The 21,370-nt window shown below is 37.5% G+C and overlaps 1 long non-coding RNA gene across 2 annotated transcripts; it reads right to left on the bottom strand.

The window, feature by feature from the left end:
- Positions 1 to 853: 853 nt before the first annotated feature.
- On the bottom strand, positions 854 to 20,458 carry LOC114137595 (uncharacterized). 2 transcript variants are annotated; one of them, XR_003594036.1, is made up of 4 exons: positions 20,312 to 20,458; positions 20,124 to 20,203; positions 1,863 to 1,995; positions 854 to 1,035 (listed from the first exon to the last, which is right to left on the bottom strand). It is a non-coding gene; the product is annotated as an uncharacterized LOC114137595 (long non-coding RNA). The 2 variants fall into 2 exon arrangements; XR_003594037.1 differs by lacking the exons at positions 854 to 1,035; positions 1,863 to 1,995 and adding an exon at positions 10,078 to 10,130.
- Positions 20,459 to 21,370: the final 912 nt, after the last annotated feature.

A 21,370-nucleotide genomic window follows, 5' to 3' on the forward strand; every position in this document is an offset into this window, starting at 1 on the left:
TTTTCTTTTTTTGGACTGATTTCAAGCTGACTGTATTGTGATTAAAGAGTGCTGATTGTGTCTTTAATTACATCAAGGAGAAAAAAATAAAAGAATTTTAAAAACAAAGAAAGAAAGTTCTGACCTAAACCAACCAGAGAATCTCTATAGTATTGTGAAGAAGATTGGAGACAAGTAGATGAGCCAAAAATATTTTGAAAGTGAATTTATGTAAATCATAAAAGCCAAAATTGACATTTAAACATTCTGTATAACTTTGTGCATTTTGTAAGGTGACTTTCTGAAATAAATGTAGTTTTCATTTATATTCCTCTTCACTAAATTGAAAAATCAGAATTAAACCGGCTCCTGTTAGGTTTGGAGTACCAGGGAAAACGTGGCCAAGTTCAGTTGGAAATTGCCTCAGGTGCGCGTTGCTTTCTCACTATCTGAAGTCAGATTGCTCACAAAGCAAAGCCAGAAGCTGTTCACACCAACTTTGATCACTTCTGATTTCATGACTGTGGAGGAATCACCAAACATGAGTTTTCAGGTTTGCCCTCACCCCTAAAAATAAAGGAATGAATGAGGCAAGATTTTTTTTTTTTTTGGTTGACAGATCTTTGAAGTTATTTTTATCTGCAGGCACAGCAAAATTGTTTTGCCTTTTTCTCAGCTGTATGATTTAGTTTTTGTGCTTTGTTTCTCTTCTCAGCCTTTTTTATGCTGTACAGCACATTTCAAACACACTGATGGCTGTTGAGCCTCAGGGAATCACAGCCAGTCCTCTGTATGTGCAAACTGCACGTGTTACATTGTGCAGTTCATTGTACCGTAAATCAAATTATTGTAGGAAGAAGAAATAAAATGAAAGGACATTCGCTGCCAACTTTATTATGTACACTTTTTGTGCGTGACAGACTGCTTTTAGAAGTTCAGAAACTGCTGATCTGCTGGGATCCTCACACACAATCCTCTCTTTACAGGGAGAAAATATCCAGTGAGCAGCAGTTAAAAACCTCTGCTGTTGTCAGACGTTAAAGAAAACTGGACAAACTGGTTTGAGATGACAGAAAGCCAACAGAGGTACAAATAACCAGTCACTAACACAAACATATGTAGGATAATGCACCATGTCACAAAGATCAAATCACATTAAATAGGGTTTTGCCCAGATGTCAAAATTATGATGGTAATAATGAGATTTTCAATTGCATTTAATGTTCATTCAGTTTAGCGAACATTCAATAAGCTGGAAAGAGAATCCACATTGTGTTATCACGCATTAAGCAGACATTGTAAACAATTATTTTGGTAATTGAGTATTCTGTCGATTATTCTGATGATTAATGGAATAAAATAATCGACAAAAAAAATATATCGGTAAATTCTACCACAACAGCAGGTTTACTATCGGATACCAACATCGGCGCAATTTTTCATATTTGTGCATCCCTAACAATAACTTTTCTGTAGTTTAGAAAATTAGCCTGTAACAATAATAGCTCACTTTCTAGGTTCACCTGGACAAAAATTATACAAAAATCTGAAATTATACTAAATTTAATAATGAAGAGGCAGGTTCACAGACACTTCTGAAAAAATGTCTAAACTCCAGTCTTCAGTTTATCGATTTATCTTCAGTCAACTTAATAGATGAACTCTCACCTTGCCCAGCTTTTATGTGAACGACTGATTTGAATGACTGTTTTGTGAACGACTGTGAACGACTGATTTGGTTCCTTCGTCACAAACAGAAACACATCTACCAGCTATTTGTTGCAACCGGGACAGTGGTAAATGTATTTTCTGGTAAGTCCGTAAAGCTACACTTACGTTTAGCATCAACTACAGTACAGACGTATTCAAGTCTATCCACTCACCTGTATAGATACAACCCCCGCGCACTTCACCGCCGTTCACTCTTCAACACCACCAGGCAGCAGCTCTGGGAGGAGAAAGGCTGCCGTACTCCAAGCATCGCACCAGTCAATTTAAGGTTGCTTATTGGTCCCCCTGAAAACAATAAAAACCTGAACATTATCATCAATTAATAAAATACCCCCGTATTCTCTGGACTGAACTTGAAAACTGGGCGTTATGTTGCTAACACTTAGCATTTGTCAACAAATAACAGTTGGAAATGAGAGTGTTGTGCAACATAAATAATTGCCGACTGGAACACATTGCATTAAATAATAAAACATAATTTAACAAAGCTTCAAGGTAGGTAATTTTCCTTGAGAAATTTTAATAATCGAGGTATTAGAATCATTCAAGGAATGATTACAGCACTACTCCACTGATTGTGGCCCCAGTAGCTATATGTACACAATGAAATAAAATGATTGCTCTTGGCAAATATATTGTTTTCAGGTACTTTATGAATCACTCTCGCTGCAGTCACGCTACCTAACCTGAGGTGTCGCTACAGAGAAAACCGAGTCATAGCAAAGTATATGTAATAAAGTGGCTGGTGAGTCTGTTAGAAATGCCTGTCAACCCTTCAGCTTTCTTTGAAGGATGGTGAATGTACCGTACTTCTTCCAGAGTAGAAAATATCATCTTTAGTTTTCAGAGGAACCATTTTCTCTTACAGGTTATTAGGTTCCAAAGTAGATTAGAGCTGTAAAAAGCAGAGGCCTCTTTTCCCCCAAAGTGCTGTTCTGTTCTCTGTAAATGCATAGAGTGTTAGGACAATTATCCTTAGAAACACGTAAAATTAGAGTGACTATTATGGGTAACAAAGTCAATATAGAAGAAGTGACTGTCCCCTCTCTAATCAGTAGCTTATGGGTGGTATCAAAGCAACAGGATTTCTGTATCTTTCACAGTATCAGTGAAAGATGTGCCATTTGATAGACATTCAAGAATTTCCAGTCACTCAGTGCTTTGATAACTATGTAATTTGTTTCTAGAAATAACCGTAAATCATTCTTACTGGTTTGAGTTGTTCTTATTTTTGTTCTTTTTTCATATTATTTTGTACTTCCAGCAGCTGTAGAGGCTTTCCTTTAATGTTCAGTGGTTTTGTGTTGACACTGTAGCAGACCGGCGGTCTGTTCAGGTTGAACTCTGCTTGTTCACAGCGGGGAAAGGACAAAATTTGTTCGGAAGATTAATGCATTCTGTACTTGGTCTTGCTAAGTTTATGTTTTGGACGTCTGTCTTTTATGTTTTGCTTTTGTGCCTATTTTCCTAATTTGGATTTGCTTTCAGTTCCTGAAATATAAAGTTCCAGTTTAAAAAAAACCCAACAGATCTGCCCCTGGTTATTTATTATGGTCATTTATTTATACCGTTTTTATGTCAAATGTTTTTTCTTGTTTGCTTCTAATGTCGTGTTTGGATTCGTGTTTTATTCATGAAGGTTTTATTTTTATTTAACTACCTCTTCAGCCTTTCAGTTTCTTAACAACAACAACATTATGAAGTGGAACATAATGTGCTCAACCAAGTGAACATTAGCAAACAGGTCGATAGACAACACACACTATGTGAAATCACCATTCTGCTTCTTACTAGAAAATCAAACACCTAAATTAAAAGATGAGTCGTCACGATTGTTATTGCTGAGTTTCTGTTCCACTTCTTAGTTTTACAGCCAGTTGTTGCTTCAGCCTCACTTCCTTAATCCAACAGCCGCATTAAAGAGCTGAAACTGTTTACAGTATCAGTTTTGCTGTAAGAACAAAGAACAAACATGCCTGGTTTCATGTATTTTACCTAAATGTAGTAAAACATGTAGGATAACTGTTCTTCCTCTCTTCGTTCATCAAAATATAAAATGAAGGTGCACAACGAGTTAGGTTTCCTACAAAAATTTAACTAGTTGTGCAGCACTTGATGGCAACTATCCAATACTTGCAACAACTTTCTCAACATCTTGCATTGCTGTGGAGGAATTTTATGCCACTCTTCTGCAAATTCAACCACAGTAGAGGGTCCAGGTTTAGAGGGTGTCCCTCATATTGATCAAATGCGTGACGATAGTGTAATAAAGGAAAGGTTTATAATGTCAAAATAAACTTTTTTAAGATTTATATCCTAAACATGCCTGCAGGGTTACTTTGATTCATGCATGCTTGAGGAATCCTTCATTCTCCTATGGAAACCATTCAGGGTACCCCTTTGTAGAAATAAACAACAGCTGTTCATATCGGCCCAGTTTTACTTACTGGACTCATAGAGATATCTTTAAAATGACTAACATCGGCCAATATCAATATTGATAATATATTGTGCAACGCCAGAAATTATTTGTCCGTCTGTATCAGGGCTGGCCCAGGTGTCTATTTTGGAAATTAAAATAATGTCACCCCAGCTGTGATGTGCTGAAGACAGCCTGTCGGAAAGAATAGGAGCTTCTTAAAGAGACGGCGGCCCAGATTCAGACTTAGACTTAGATTGACTTTATTGTCATTTTGCATGCACAGAGTGTATACAGAACGAAATTTCGTTGCATACGGCTCAGGACAGTGCTTTGAGGTTCCAATGTTGTGAGGTTACTCCAGAATAAAATAAAATACAGTATAAAATATGAATATAAAATATAAAGTGCAGGACTTCAAGAAGTCAAATGCCATGTTTGATGTATACAGTATTTTTTTCTAAAAACTGAAGGTAACGGTCACTTGATTGTGCTATAAAATGTCATTATATGCCAGGAAAATCCATAATGCCCCCCTTTTTAAGGAAATCTATAAATAAAAATAAAACAAGTATTTGCTGTGTTTTGCAAATCTCATCTTAAAACACACAGATGAGATTTGTTTGTTTGTTTGTTATGCTTTGTTTTCAAGTCTGAACGGATGGTAAAAGACGTTTCTCCTCCCATCTCTCTTTGATAATAGTCTCCTTTTGTTTTTGTGATTCAACATTAGGCATAGTTCTGTTTTATTACATAGACCATATATAACTATTTAAATAAAGCAGTAACCCAACAACATGACCCAGTGTATATTTCACATCTGTTATGTAGTAACTACAACTGAGCACATGCAGGGCCTGACGGGGCTCAGTCACTGTTATCAAGTCATTTGGCATTCATGGAAAATTTCAAAGAGCATCCAAACAAACAGAACATAAAGTCTCTAGTAATAATAACTGAATTAGAACAGATCATTTCAGCAAATCTACTCACATCAGTGATGACAAGAGTAGTAATTTGTGCAGTCAGATTGTCTTTCCTGAAAAACCGATTACCTGTTATGCAGATTATATTTCCAAGCAAACTGGTTTCAAGTCATATTGCAAATGATTATATTGATTATTCCTACAGCAACCCATTTTTTTATTTTTTATTAACCAACCACTGTTTTTTTATAATAAATGCTGCAGAACAAACTAAATCAACCATGCGATTTATTAGTAAAACAAGATCCAAAGAGCTTCATTAGTCATATTGTCACCTTCATTGAAATTGTTTCCCCTTGCAAATTGTCAGACTAACATCCTCTTCAATCCTCTTGCAACGTTTAAAATATTAAAAAATGCTTTGTTAAATTGTTGATTGACTCATTCTGATACCAGAGATGAAGCTGGAGAGAAAATAATGTTGAAAAAAAATAAATAAGTAACCGTCCCTGTGCTTATCAACTGATTATTAAACAAAGCACTTAAAAGACACACACACGATCTCAGAAAATAATTATTGCCACTTGAAGCCTCATACATTGAGAGTTGAAACAAATTGTGGTTGATAAATTGATTTTCACATGCAAATCTTTATTTTAATGTGTCACTTTTGTTATAACACCTGCTGTTGTAAAAATGCTTTAAATGCAAACACAAGATAAGAAGCTCAAAGTGAAACATAAGACATCAAAGAGGATATGGTGATAAAAAAAAAAACAGAACAGAGATGTAAATCAAACTTGGTGTTGTTTAAACACTGACACTGAAGTACAAAGACATGCTATCAAAGAGAAATTATGCAGACGAAGAAAATCTCACAAAAAATATTATGTATGATAGATGGTGTTAATGTGACACAGAGGTTCTGGCAGTTCTTTTGTTTGAAGGTGATCTCATTTCAAATCACATGCCAAAGAAATGCAATATGTCTGCATTAGCCTAACAATGTGCACCCATCCATCCATCCATTGTCTGTTCACCCTTGTCCCTAATGGGGTCGGGAGGGTTGCTGGTGCCTATCTCCAGCTACGTTCCGGGCGAGAGGCGGGGTCACCCTGGACAGGTCGCCAGTCTGTCGCAGGGCATAACAATGTGCACATTGCTGGTATATTTCCAGCCCCTAATATAATAAATATTAATCATGATATAGTAATTTTAAAAATGTAAACATAAATTAAGACAATGTAGATTTTTTTAAATGAAGAAACCCAAAGAATGACATTTATGTAAGTATTCACACCCCGCATAAAACTTTGAAGCTCAGCATTGAGATGTTCCTACAGCTGTGATAAATTCAGCTAATTAGACTTGACTTGGAAAGGCACACACCTGTATATATTAGGTCCCACAGTTGACAATGCAGGTCAGAGGTCAAGCACCAAGCATGAAATCAAAGAAATTGTCTGTAGACCTCTGAGACAGGAATGTCTTGAGGCACAAATCTGGCAAAGGATACAGAAACAATTCTGCTGCTTTAAAATTCCCGGTGAGCTCAGCGGCCTCCATCACTGGTCAATGGAAGAAGTAAGAAACCCACAGGACTCTTTCTAGAGCTGGCCAGGTGTTTAACCCTTTCAGACAGAACGTGTCGGCGACAACCAGCCAACTTTGCAGTACCATAATTCCACATTTTGCGCCATCTAAAAAATCCAGTTTCTGAAAGGGGAGACGTTGCGCTTTCCAGCCAATATCGGACTGTTACGGTAATTTCACCCCCGTTGTAGCAGGTAGTGAAATTAATCTGAGGGGCACGCCTTTAATAGACGATAAATTGCGACAATAGCTTGCTAGATATTAAAAGTTCTGGTTGTTATGGATAAATGGGCAAATATACTTACTTACAGGACATTTAAAGAACTGCGTACAAATAAAATAAGCAAAAATATCCAGACAGAGATTTGAAACTTAGTTTTTAAGAGAGGGGAACTTTCCAGAAGGACAACCAGATCTGGAGCAATCAGGTCTGGATGGCAGAGTGGCCAGATGAATGCTGCCATATACAGAGACATTGTGGATAAAAATCAGTTCCAAAGAATCTTGACCTCAGACTGGGCCGACGATCCAAAGCACATGACAGAGATCTCAAAGGCTTCAGAACCAATCTGGGAATGACCTGGAGTGGCCAAGCAAGAGTCCACACTTGAATCTGATTGAAAAGATCTGAAAGTGGCTTTCATATGTCTTCATTCAACTTGATGGAGCTGGAAAAGAGCTGCATAGATGAATGAACCATTGAATTAGACTTGAGGCTGAAAAAGTTGCCAAAGTTCGATCAACAAAGTATTAATAAGATTCTGTGAATACTTACACAAATGTGATTTCTTTGTTTTTTATTTCTTTAATAAATTTACAAAAATCTCAAAAACACATTTCTCCACAATTTTATAATGAGGTATTTATGTATAGAATTTTAAGGGAAGATGTTGATTAAATTCAATTTGGGATATGGATGAAATGTAACAAAATGTGGAAAAAATAAAAATCAAGCACTGTGAATACTTTCCATATGCACTTTAAGCTGCACTTCCTGATCATACAAAGTGAATTATTACAATGAGAAGCAGTGTCTGTGCAACATGAATATACATTAGCTTTATCCATATATAAATCTTTTCAGCCTTACACATTGACTAAGACATGTAAGGAATCTATAGGTCATCGATCCTGTTGTCAAACTGCATAAGTTTAGTAAAATGCAGATAAACATGTCAAACTTTGATAAAAGTTTCAGTTTGATAGTACACTAGAGTTTAAAATGTGAGTCAACTGCATAAAAACGTGTCTATGACATATAACCAAACACAACTCTGCATGCCATATCCACTAAAGTTCTCTCAAATAAAAATTAAAATGTGGTTACTGTGCTTGTGAGCACAACAATTTAAAGCAGCTCATGCAAACATGCACATGGTCAAATTCAAATTAGCAGGTGCCAATAAGCCCTCGGGCGATCTGTGGAGGTTCCTGAGTCCACCTGCATAGCGCTGCTGGGTGGTGAACTCTGTGTGACACCGACGTGTGAATGCGCCTCAGCATCCATGTCAGAATAATTTGTGTGCTGTCTGCTCATGCGGGTCTAGTTCTTCGAAGATGCGCTCCGTTCTGCGATCGCAACTGGCCCACATTTATGCATCCAGGGCCACTCTGATGAAAGAAACGAGGTCATAAAGCTGGAGCCGCATGACAGATCTTTCAAATCATGCATCTAATAAATGACAGCCTGTTTTCCAAACTGTTCACTCTGACTCAGGCTGATGGTCTCTATAGAGTCCAATTGATGAACAACGCCATCAATAATATATTTTGTTTTAATACTGCCATGGAAAAGATAAAAAGAAACACCAGTGTGAACTAAATATGGTGCTCGCTGTGTCTCATAAGCCGCATTATTTTGTCTTTGTAACACTCAGTGACATTTAAATGATTATTAATGGGGGTTTTATTAAGCTAATAGTTGTTTTTACGGTAATGCCAGGACTTTTCTATCATGTATCTTAAAACCTAAAATATCCCACAGACTCCATTTAGTGTAAGCAGCTTACCTTCATCCACACATCTACATCTAAATCAGAGCTATTGCTCAGTGGGTGGATGCATCAACTTATCAGACCAATTAGAAACCATTCACCCCATCAAAGAAGTCACAGCCTTGACTAGAAAAACCTTAAATGATGAAAATTACTGAAATTTTGAGCAATGAAGAAGGGAGACGAAATCCAATCAGATGATTTTTGTCCAGTTGGAAAACTAGGCAATTAGACTTCATCCTTGACAAACAGATGAAATACTGTTCGCATCCAACACGACTTAGAGGTCATTAGTCTTTTCATTAGCTGAAAAGCCGTATAACTTACAAACCCCTACATTAAATATATTTTTCTTAACGGACTCAACCTTCTTAAAGCCATTTAGTAGCTCCACTTCTGTGTAATATCACTGATTGCTACACAGCAATCTAATTCAAAGTTAAAAAACAACAACAAAAAAAACCTGAGACAGAAATGTTTAAATAAATTAGGGCTGCATCTATTTATCGGCCAGCCAACGTATCGGTGCTGATTTCCTTAATTTTTGGAGATAGGTGATCGGCCAATTTTACATGTAAAACTGATCTCATCCATCGATGTTATTAACCTTGGCAAAGGTCTAAAAATCAACCACTGTGCTTTTCTTTTCTCCTGTGAGAAAGGTTTGACTGACAAACTGGCCAACCAAGTCATGTCTGCACATTTACAGTTAACAATAGTCACCCCATTGTAGCCAATTTAGCAAATTTCTTGATATATTGAGGAACATTTCAGACAAAAAGCATGGCATTGGCCAAAATTGGAATCAGTAAGTTAGGCTTTATAAAAGATCGGTAATTGACGATCGGCCAGAAAACTGCAATCGGTGCACCCCTAAAATAAACAGTTTTGTAATAATTCCCTTCTCTTCATCTTATTGGTTACAGAAGATTTGAGATAGTTTCCAAGGAGCAGAATGCAATGAAACAGACATTTCAACAGATTATTTCAGCTTTTCTCCTGCCAGCCCCATTCAGTGTTACTGTCTGTCCCGGTTCAGAGTGATTGACAAGCGCCTAGCCACGCCCCCTCGGTTTGTGGCTCATTGGGGCTAATTTTGGTCAGCCCAGGGCCAGCCCGTGGCCACAGGATTCATCCAATCAGGATGGACTGTCCTCGTGGGCGTGGTTTGGCGTAGACTGAGAAGGAGCGATGGCGAGCAACATTAGCATAAACAAGGTGGATTATTTAGAGTTTTTGCATCCCAGAAAAGTCGTTGGAGTGAGTTTCTCTTTAAATAAGGTCGGTCTCGTTTAAAAACATATTGTATCTTGTTTCATTTTATCAGTGTGATTGTGTTCAGTGTTGGGGAATTAATGCAGAGGAATTCATTTGGACAACTGCAGAGACTCTATGCAATTGGTCTTTGGTATGTTTCCATGGCTGTTTTTTTTTCCTGGTTGTCTGTCGCAGGTTTTCTCCTTATTTTTCAAATTGGATGGGTCTCTCCTTGGAATTGGAAAAAGAAAAGAAAAAAAGAATTAAAAAAAAATACATATATATATATATATATACTGTATATATACATACATACAGTACATATATTAGCCCATTCTTCAAATATCACCACCAGCCACCACTAGTTATATACAAGGAATATGCTTTGAGAGACGATTGGGAGACTTTAGTAAGAAGCTGAGTGAAGAGTGGTGAGCCTTGAGCACTTGTAGATGTTTATTGGTTTGCAGTGTTTGGAGGATTTTATTTATCAGATCCAGCTCCAATCAGCACTAATGGTAGCAAATTAACCTGAAGCGAAGAGATTTTTCATAATAAGCTGCCGTTTAGGTTGCAAGTGGTTTAGATTTTAGGAGAAGCAAATGTTGACTGAAGTTTTGTTTCACTGTTTTGAAGGCGGATCTTTTTGCACAGCAGGGTCTCATTTCAGCTAACATTTCCAAATTGCAGAACATACAATGTTTTTTGATCACTGAAGTAGAGAGCGGTGGAAACTAGCGGTTTGATGCAGAGGAAAATGAGCACATATTCATTGCTTGATCTTTCTCGTCTTGGGTTATTTATCCATGACTGCATATAAACAACAATTGGGTATCACTTCAACAAGTAATTAATAGGTCTGCATATTTGTAAAAATCCTTGAAAAATAATAGCAAATCTTTAAAGAACTTAATCTTAAAGAAATTGAGCATAAACCTGAGTTAGAGTATTGTACTATTTTTGTAGGTTTTCATTTCTGGAGTCTTTTGAGACTGAATTGTATCAGGTGTTTCTATCTTCTAGCAGAGATTAGGTTTCATAACCTTTTTAAAGTAAAAGCTGCACTGAACATCTCTATTTCTCCACAACCTTGAAGGATAAAGTAATACAGAAATATTCAAAGATGTTCTATTAACACCACGATTGTGGTTTTGCTTTTAATATGGAAAGTGAACTGAATTTATGTAGAACTTTTCTAGTGTGTTTTGAACGCTCAAAGCACTCACAAATCCCTAAACACTCATGAACCAACACAGATCTATAGTCAACTTGAGGCTAAGTGCCTTGCCGAGTGGCACATCAACATGGAACATAAAGGTGAAATTGTTTGTGGGACAACTACTCTTCCCACCAATCCACAGTTACCCACACTGATTTACATTAACTATATTCACTGGCTTTTCAGAAATGAAATTAGCATTTTAAACCGTAACGCCTGCATTTGGTCTGTTGGTTGAAACTGTAGTGCAGGAATGCGTGTCAGGGTTAACAGCACCTTGCCTGTCACTTCTGAGCTCTAGGCAGAGTTTTATGGTTGCTCCCTTTGGATGAGAAGCCAGACAATTACCTCTGTGTCAGACAAGCCTATCTGTGGCATGAGCTGGTGTCAATGTGAAAAATGAAGTTTGCCAATGGGTTGAGGCAAGGAGAGCCATTCTTAAAAGAATGCATTTCAGTATTCTGGACTGTTTACTTCTTTTTGGACACAAAAACTTGAGAATGTACGAATTGTCTGAGGACAAGGTAATGAAGCATAGTTGCAAAGCTGCCAAACGTCAATAACAAATATACAGTACCTTGCAAAAGTATTAACAGGCTGGATTGTTTACAGCTGCAAGTCCACAGGAAGCATGTGCATCTACAAGTAATGCCTAGTTCACATGGCAAAATTTTTATACTGACAATAAAAATCAATAAAGGATGCCCAAATGGCTATCTAAAATCTTGGACATTTAACATTTTGGATTGTCTTGGTCCCATATCACAGCCTGTTCTGACTTGCAGCCAATCAGAAAGCAAGGTGACGGAAACCTGGAGGTTTGGAGGAAAACAACTACGGTCTCCATGCTTCAGCAAGTGCCGGTACTTTCTGTGTAGACTAAGGAGTGAAGTTGCAAAACAGAAGTTTTTTCTTTCAAACAAAGCAACAAGAATGAGTTAAAATCTCCCAAAAACTTCTGATGAAAACAAGCTTTAAGTTTTAGATGAAAATTTTACAAGGCAATTTTGGTATAACATTGAGTATTACCAAAACACCAGGAGGCCCACAGTTAAAAGAGGTGCTGGTAGCACTTTTCAGCACATTGAACTGTGTTTTGTCAATGTAATTTAAATTGCAGACAGTTAAATTACTTCTATCCCAAAACCTGCAGCTATAAAGTGGTTTATGAAGGATTCAAGCAAAGCTGTGGACTTTTAAAAAGTCAAGAATAATGTTTGCATGCTTTCAGTTTGCCTAGTTGTAACAAATAGTTTTAAAGCCACTGTTGCCTTCCCATCATCTCAAAGTATGCTCATTTTCATTTGACTTCTGAAATCAAAAAGCTATTTCATTTTTTTGTCCATGTAACTGGATCTCACTGGATATTTAATGTGTTTTAAGTCCCATCACCTCATCAGTTTCTGAAATTCTCATGCTTGCATCTCTTGCACCAACAACTATGTACAAAGACGCTTATTTTTATGTTTGGGTTCTAGAAGCATGAATACATTAAGCTGTTGGCAACTGATTGGCTGATTCACCATTTATTTTAATGAGAGATGTGTCTAATTAAGTGGCCCATGAGCTACTTAATTAGGAATCAAGTGAATAATGACTGCAAGTCTTTCTGTGTTATCACTGCAAAGCTTTGACAGTATCTGGTTTAAGCAAAGTCAGGAGAGTTAGCAGAAACCGTTTCCAAATACCTTTGAACCAAAACATCTGTCAAGAAAATCCGAGCTCATCCCACTTCCCCATGCTGGAGATTTTAGTTTAACAGTAATAATAAATAAAGTTATCTTTAAAATGAATCACTCAAGTGATATCAAGGCCCAACAGTAGACTTAAGTGTCAATAAAATAAATCTAGTTGTGTGTGTTGTTTGTCTCATGCAAACTTTGCTTTAATTCTACTTTTTTCTATCTAATCATAAGAAATCATAGTCAGTCAGAGAGAGTCATTAAACAGGAAAAGCAGGTTTCCTGGAAAAAGAGGAAGTTTCCAGCCTGCAGATTTATAAAAATAGCTGAGACTATTCCTTAGTTTAAAGCATGAAAGTTTTAAAGAATGAAATCTAAACATTATTAGTAATTGGATAAGATTCAAAGTAAAATACTTATATGAATATTGGTTTACTTGTAATAATATTTACACTTATATTTGTGGGAACACTTACAAGAAAAACAAGTAACTGTAACTTTAGTAGTAAATAATTAGAATCATGTATTATTCTTGGTTTCTTTTCAGAAAAACATCTGTAATAACTCACATTAAGATCATAATAAGAGTAACTAATAAATTATGGTTATAAAATCATAAATGAATGATAAATCAGAGAAGCTAAAGAAAATAAATGTGATATAAATGTGATTTTGACATTGAACTTGAAATGGTGTAATAGGTTGTAAAACTGCAATTAAACATCACTGATATGTTGGAGGTAGATGGTAGGTGAAAGGTGACAGGAAGGGAAAAAGGGGAACTAACAGGAGAGCAGAGATGATCAGCACCTTATATGGAAACAGGAGGTTGAGCAGCCCTGAGACATTAGCACAGACATCATGACATGATGTCTCTTAAGACAGTGACGGATATGAGATCATCTGTCTAAGCAGACAGATAAACCCTATATAAGGTGGGTGCAAAAGAGGAACCTTTCGTTGGATCCTCCGGGCAGCTTTGAGCCAAGATCGAGATGGACAAAGAACTCTGCAGCTGAAGAAGAGCCGGGGCCACAGAGCCGAAGACTGTCCCGCTCATGGAGACCAACCCGTCTGGCCTACAATCTGTGGCTTCGAATCGCACTTCTCTCATCGGCTGGGTTCAGACTCCAAAGACAAAGATGAAGACAAAGACAAAGACAAAGAAGAAGAACTGGTGCCTTTTTTCCTGCCAGCACCAAGTCCTGTGTGACCTCACCATCCATGCGGAGAAGAAGCTCATCAGACCTACAGAGATCCCTGCCTTCATCGATCAACTTCTTCCTCCTGCTGCAGCACCTTCTTCATCATCAAGCCAGGTCTGGGGTTCGAAACACCAAACTCCGTCCGTTTCTCTCAAAGGTTCCCTTTTTTAGTTCTCAGTGTCAGCAGTAGGGAAAGATAGACTAGATGATTGATTTTACTTATTTGATTATTTCTGCTACTGAATTAAGCTGTACTGACCCTTGCAAAAATGCCTTACTAATAAAATATTTAGCATAAAGAAAATCTAAAGATGTTGTGGACATTCAGTTAATGAGTCACCTTAAAGTTCTTTGATGGTTGTAAAATAGCTGTGATGTTTGATTCTGGAGAGGAAGAGGTGGAAAATGTTTTTAGGTTGCTGGTAGCCCATATGTAAAACATCATCCGTGGGACTCGCCCGAGTCACTAAAACCTACCTGGTTCAATAACAAATGCAAGTTGTAAAATAGAGAACGAGCGACCGTTAACAGGTGTGCTCTGTGAAACTAGTTGGCTGTAGGCTGCTCAGTCTGGCTAATTCACAGGGGGAAGAAGGGTGGGACACCTGGATGTAGGCCGTCAGATAACCAGGCGAATCGTTTCTCGAAACCAGCTTAAACAGAGTTTACTTCAGTTCTGGACAGGGTAAATTCCAGCAGATTTAGGAAACTCAATTAACCCGTTAGACGGAGAGCTGGTAGCACATCTCCCCTCTCAGAAGAGGAAGTACGAGAGTGAGAGAGTAGAGACAGAAAGGAGGGGGGGGGGTGTTGCGCAACAACACATCAGAATGTAAAGCAAGACGTGTACTTTCCAGCTTGAGTCAGAAAACATTCCTTTCTAAGGTAAGAATTAAAACCACACCTGTTTTCATCCAAATACCTTTCAAGTTTTCAGTTTCAGTAGTCAAACTGAACAGAGTTCCGTCATTTTATCAGTGGTACATCACGTATTCCTTTGATGGTTGGTATTTTGTTTCTGCCTGTTCTGTTCTATCACAGGGTCCTTTCAGCGCCACAGAAACGTGTCTCTTATTACAGTACAGCATAAAACTTCCTGTAGCTAATCTATTCATATTTTCCATTTCTTCCTGGCCTGGCTCTGAGAACACAGGAGAGAGGAATACAGAAGTGCTTTTTTCCTGCTTTTGAAGGTCTTCCATTAAAAATGAATGGCCCTCTGATTCGGTGAAGAGAAGAAATTTTCTGCCAGATGAAGACAGGCAAAGTGGAGCCGTAATGAGCCAAAGATAAATAGCTTATCCTCTTCCTTTCTTTCTATTTTAGACTTTTCTCAGAAAGAGCACATACGCTCTGAAAAGCCTGTCTGATTAAAGGTTTTCCAACATAAATGCTTTAGTGATGTCTGGTGAGCGCGTTACAAGGACAAGGAGGCTGCAGCAGATTGATTTTTGTGTCTCTTTTAATGGTATAATTGTCCCACAGCCATCTTCTCTTAACATCTCTGGTATTAAAATCTTTAACAATTCTTCATTTTTACATTTTCAGTGACATATCAGTAGATCAAGCAGTACTAGTTGTCACAACACTGCACTTTGATTAATTCTCCTTTTTTCTTGGTGTCAGGGGAAAAAAACAGCTTTTATCTGTCAGAAAAAAAGAAAACAGAAAAAAAAAATCCAAATAATTGCATACTAGAATCTAACCCTTCTGGATGTATTACTGAGTTCTGGGTTTGCTGAGCTGTACCATCTTGAGGAGATCAACATTGGGTTTATGAATGAAGTGCTCTAAAATTTCTGGTATGCAGCAGCCCTAACTTTGAACTTCATAAAACACAGTGGACCAACACCAGAAATCCTTTTGTTAATTAGCCCAGCTAAGACACATCTAACAATATTTGTGGTTCAGATTAACACAAAGAATGTTACAGTTCCTGACTATGACCTGGATGTATCTGCACAAAGCTCTTGAATTGGCTTTGCTTCACAATCATCACAAGGCTACAGTTATCCTTGTTGATTTTGTTCTTTCATCTTCCTTTACTTTTAATGTCCTTCCACTTAACTTTCCAAGAAATATGTTTGGATACAGCACACTTTGAACAGCTAACTTCTTTAGGGATTACATTTTGAGGCTCTCCTTGTCAGGGTGAAAATCACTGCCTCTTGGACTATAGTGAGGTCTATAGTGTCCTAGTTTAAAAGATGGTCTCTCAAACTGATGGTTCACAATCTTTTTATTGAACAATCTTGCATGTGAACACACCGGTATGTGTCACCGTTTGCAACAATCGATTTGCTAATGACTTACTAATTTACCATGAATTAATTTTTTTTCTTAAATTATTACAACCTTTTATCCTAGACAATCACTACTTTGAGTGCTATTACCATGCATTTATCATGTATACTTATCAAACCTCTGCTGACATTGCCTGTACCGTGAAATAAAATAAAATACATCATATTCCAACTATCTCTGGCTTTACATAGCAAATAACATTGAAACTTTTGAACCTTTGTATTGCTGACTAAGCATAACTAACTTAACAGAGAACATGAGCACCCTCTACAGGCCAAAACGGTAGCTGCTACATTTAATAGCAATTTGTATGCTCCGTGAACTATACATAAATATACATTTACGCAACAAAACGCAAATAACAACCTTGTTCCTTCATCAACAAGGTGCTAAGGAACCGTTTGCACCTTAAGTAAGTAATTTTCCCTTTTTAACCGTCGAGCACACCTTCTCTATGAACACTGGCTTCCCGCCGCAGCTGTATAGTTTGCCACAATAGATTTACAACACCTGGCGAAAATCACCTTTCAAAATAAAAGCATTAGCTGTGTAACTGCTGCAGCAGAATAATAAACACTTGTAAACCAATTTATGATACAGAAAATATTAGTACAGTCATTTAAAAGGTCAACTTCCATTTGTATTATTAGCTGTGACAGTCTGTGAGATACATTTTCAGTTTCTGTTTTTTGGGTTTATGTAACTGTCATTTTCGTTTTGAAAAACAGTAAGGAGGTCCTGTGTTTAAATCCCAGCCTGGTGTATTTCTGCATGTTCTTTCTGAGTGCTATACATATATTTAATATACGTTTTGCTTTTTGTTGAGTCTAGTTTACTGAGTTCTACCTAAACACCTTCTGACACTTAAAATTAGACCGAGACTTATGTTGGTGCAGGAGATTATGTTCACTAAAAATGTTTCCTAATAATGGCATATGCATATAGATTTAGCAGTTTTGTTTCTAGAGACATACATGTAAAATTTCCAATGTAATTGATGATCATTTTTAAACATAATCATAACAGTGATTATGCCAACTGCACAGTGGTGCAGTTGGCAGGTGTTGTCTTGCAGCAAGAAGGTCCTGGGTTCGATTCCCAGCCCGGGGTCTTTCTGCATGGAGTTTGCATGTTCTCCCTGTTCATGCGTGGGTTCTCTCTGGGTACTCCGGCTTCCTCCCACAGTCCAAAAACATGACTAGTAAATTGGTTTCTCTAAATTCTCCCTAGGTGTGAGTGTGTGTGTGCATGGTTGTTTGTCCTGTCTGTCTCTGTGTTGCCCTGCGACAGACTGGCGACCTGTCCAGGGTGACCCTGCCTCTCGCCCAGAACGTTAGCTAGAGATAGACACCAGCACCTCCCGACCCCACTAGGGACAAGGGTGTTAGAGAATGGATGGATAATCATGCTAAGATTTTTGGTTTCTGTGGATTAAAATAACACTATATGTATGTTCACAGCAGTTTCCACTCCCACCTTATGAATCAGGCTCCATTAGGTACATATGAATATGACCATGAGGAGGTCCACATAGGCATACACACAGAGCCACATATACACACATGTAGTGACAATGACAATCTGTTGAGGCTTATTTTCAGTTTTGAATAATTCATGTATTTTGGAGATTTAATTATGTTTCTCTTGTAGTGCATGGAGTGTTCTTGGTCAACCAAGGTCCCAGAGCATGCTGCTGCAGAATGCAAACAAGAGTGGCAGACTGAGAATATTTTGATGAATATTTGTACATAGATTTATAAATGTGAGGCACCAGGGATTGGTTCTAAGAACCTAGGCCGAGGGATGCAAGCAAATTGCATCCTTAATTGCAGTCCTGTTTATCATTCTTCCTTTTAGAAGTGCAAAACTCTAAAAGAGGTTGAGAGCCTCAGCAGTAACTCTCCCCACTTTTTAATGATGTACCAAGGAAAAAGCTGACTCTAAATCCCCAAAATCACCCTCAGAGGAAAGCATTTACATCAAAAAGGCGTTAATAAATACTCACCAACACTTCCTTCTTGGATATCCTTTACTCCTGTTTGATCCTGACATGTTCATGGCATAAAGATAAGTTGCAAATAAATTCTATCGTGGCCAAATATGCATCATATTACACAATTGCACAATTTATTTACTTGAAGCTCTTCTGTACAGCACATAACACATCAAATCATTGTTTGGTGTCCACACAAGCTGCAGTAAATGGAGAGTGCAAGGGTGAAATCATCCTGGAGTTGCTCTGCATTTATATGAACCCAATCCAAACCACATTAGGCAGAAAGTGAAGATTATTAACATCAACCATTATCTAACCAAAATATATGAAAAAAGAAACACCTTGAGATTAAAAATCTCTTTTACAAGAGTGTCCCAGCAAGTGGCAGCAGCACTAACAATATGAGGCCCTTATTCTACTAGAGCAGTGAGATAGTCCCATTTATTGCCCTTGAGAAATCTCTTTTTTCCCTTTTTAGCTTTAGTGAGTGCTGAGTAGGCATGTTTTTGTTGAAGTTCAACTTTCTGTCATCTAAGTCAAACACAATTGTTACAACCCCCCCCCCAAGACCACCAAGGGTAAATACTGGCACTGGATGTAACACAAAATAAAATATCTGGAGCAGTTGGATTCAGTCGAAAAAAAGATAGTTTAATTGATAGTTCAACATAAAAACTAAGTCACAATAAACATGCACAGGGAAGCTTTAAGCTTCAGGGTCTCCAAGGCCAAAACAACAAACAAAACATCCCCCTTTTAATTATAAAATAAAAACACTTTCTAGAAGAGAAACTGAAAATAAAGTACAAAACCTGAACTCCCTGGCTAACCAAGAAACAGGAGAAAAACAGTTAAACAAAATGGCAGAGAACCCCTACCAGCTTCCACGGTGAAGAAAAACAAAATTATAACCACTTGAAGCTTCACACAAATGCTCACAGCAAAATTATCCAAAGTCTCAAACAAAGTCAGTTCACCGACATGATCACACCAGATCAAGGCCCAGGGAAAAAGGGATCTGACATCTCAGGTTTGGAGCTCTTTATGGGGTGGCTGACGAGCTCCAACACATTACACCTGTGGCGGCCAGGTGGAACTGAAACACAAAGAAGAAGCTCTCTCATAAAGAGAGCCCCTAGAGGTCAGTGACCGTAACAACAATGGCAGAGGTTATTACCAAGCAGCAGGGCAGAATGATCAAAGGTTTTAAAAATATGACATTTCTAACCATAAATTCATTTTAAATCCATCCTATTTTATATGCTGTAACGGTTCAATAGTAGAATATTTAACATGTTTCGATTAGGCTCAATTTATTTGCTTTAATTTTGAATATAAGCTTGAAAATATAGTGTTCAGTAACTAAACAAGACAGATGCAATCACTGAAAGTGTAAATTATAATTTGAACAAAAATTTGTTCTAATTAGTCTGGATTCCATCACATAGACAATGGCTGATCAAGTTCCTGTATCCCTGCATATATATTTTTTCTCCAGGCAGGAGAAGACTTTGACGCAAATTAACTATAAATAACAAAACCCAGATCTATACAACTCAATGCAGCCTGCTTGCACAAGGGGCTCTGGATCAATGAAAAGGAAAGCTGGCCTTTGAGCTTAATTGCTTCCCAAAGCATTCCAGCTAAAATAGTTTGATCCTCTACACACATACTTTAGAAAAACACAAAAAGGATGTTACAAAGCACACAGTTTGAGTCTGAAGTTTATAGGATCACATTATGTTGCAGCAGTACTGCAACATAATGTGTCTATACCTCCACCACCTTTCACACCTCAACATAAAAAATTTAAACTACCTGACTGTTTTCAGCATGCTCAAAATTCATGATGTTCCAATGTGGCAGCTTGTCTGGGTCCAAGGTACAACATATGGTTACTAATATAGTGAAGGAAATTTGTAAGTATTAAAGGGACAGTATTGTGTAACATCTGCATTTTTAGACTTATATTTTGTTATAATGTTATTCCCTCATCAAAAACATACCTGGAGTGTTGCCTTGATTTCTCCATGAATGTCTGAGAAATCTTCTAATCTTCGGTGGCAACCATTCAGCTGTGCAAAACGCCTGGTTGGACCTAGCCCCGCCTTCGTGACGCAGCTCCTCCTCTAAGCTGCAGTTTTCACACTCCTTCAGACTAGCTGGAAGCAATTAGCAAATACCTGGTGGAACTGCATATCTGCTGAGCTCTTTATGCGAGCAAATTCTCAGTGCAGCACTGGTAAAAACATTGTTAAAGGGTTAATAGGGTTAATAGAGGAGGGATGTGATGATCACTTCTTCAGGAAGAGTTTTCTGAAACTCTAAATTATTAGTTTCAGAAAAGCCACTAGAGTCTACCAAAATCTTTAAAATAAAAGCATTTCAGGCTTTAAAGACTTGCAGTGATCAGATTACAGATACCAGAAAAACCAATATTGATTGATGTGAACAATTCCTTGTAATTTCGCTCACCTGGATATGTACACAAAGTGCTGTTTCAGGTGGAATTAGTATAAAAAAGTCATGTTTCACTGAATGTTTACCAAAAAGAACTCCCTCTCTTCAACTCTCTCATATTGCAGATAAAAATGCAGATACCGGTGACCATAAGATGATCAAAAACCTATTTACCTAAGAGAGCAGTAGAATAGTTGTGTTTACACTGACTGAAATTATATTTATTTTTAATATGTTGTCATCCAGTAAAATTAAAATGGTCAATGAGATTGTGGCAAAAGTAGACTTTGTGACTCAGTGTGATTAGTCAATTTTACAGTAATCTGAAGCCCTCTCTCTCATAAGCAGCATGGACAAGATGGACTTGGAGCTAAATGGAGTTGGATCAAAGGCACTGGCTGATTAAAGTAATTACTTCTTTAAGCACAGATTCCACACAGATTCAGCACAGATCTTAAAAAATGCTTGACTGTAATGTAAATGAATCCTTATTCACTATGTGCAATATGATGTTAATATTTAATAATTGCATCATAACATACCATCTGTCATTGGTTGTGGAAATCAAGTGATATCTTCCTATGTGTATCCTTCCCACAAAATTC

This window comes from Xiphophorus couchianus, chromosome 22 (assembly GCF_001444195.1).
Source record: "Xiphophorus couchianus chromosome 22, X_couchianus-1.0, whole genome shotgun sequence".
Taxonomy (NCBI): domain Eukaryota; kingdom Metazoa; phylum Chordata; class Actinopteri; order Cyprinodontiformes; family Poeciliidae; genus Xiphophorus; species Xiphophorus couchianus.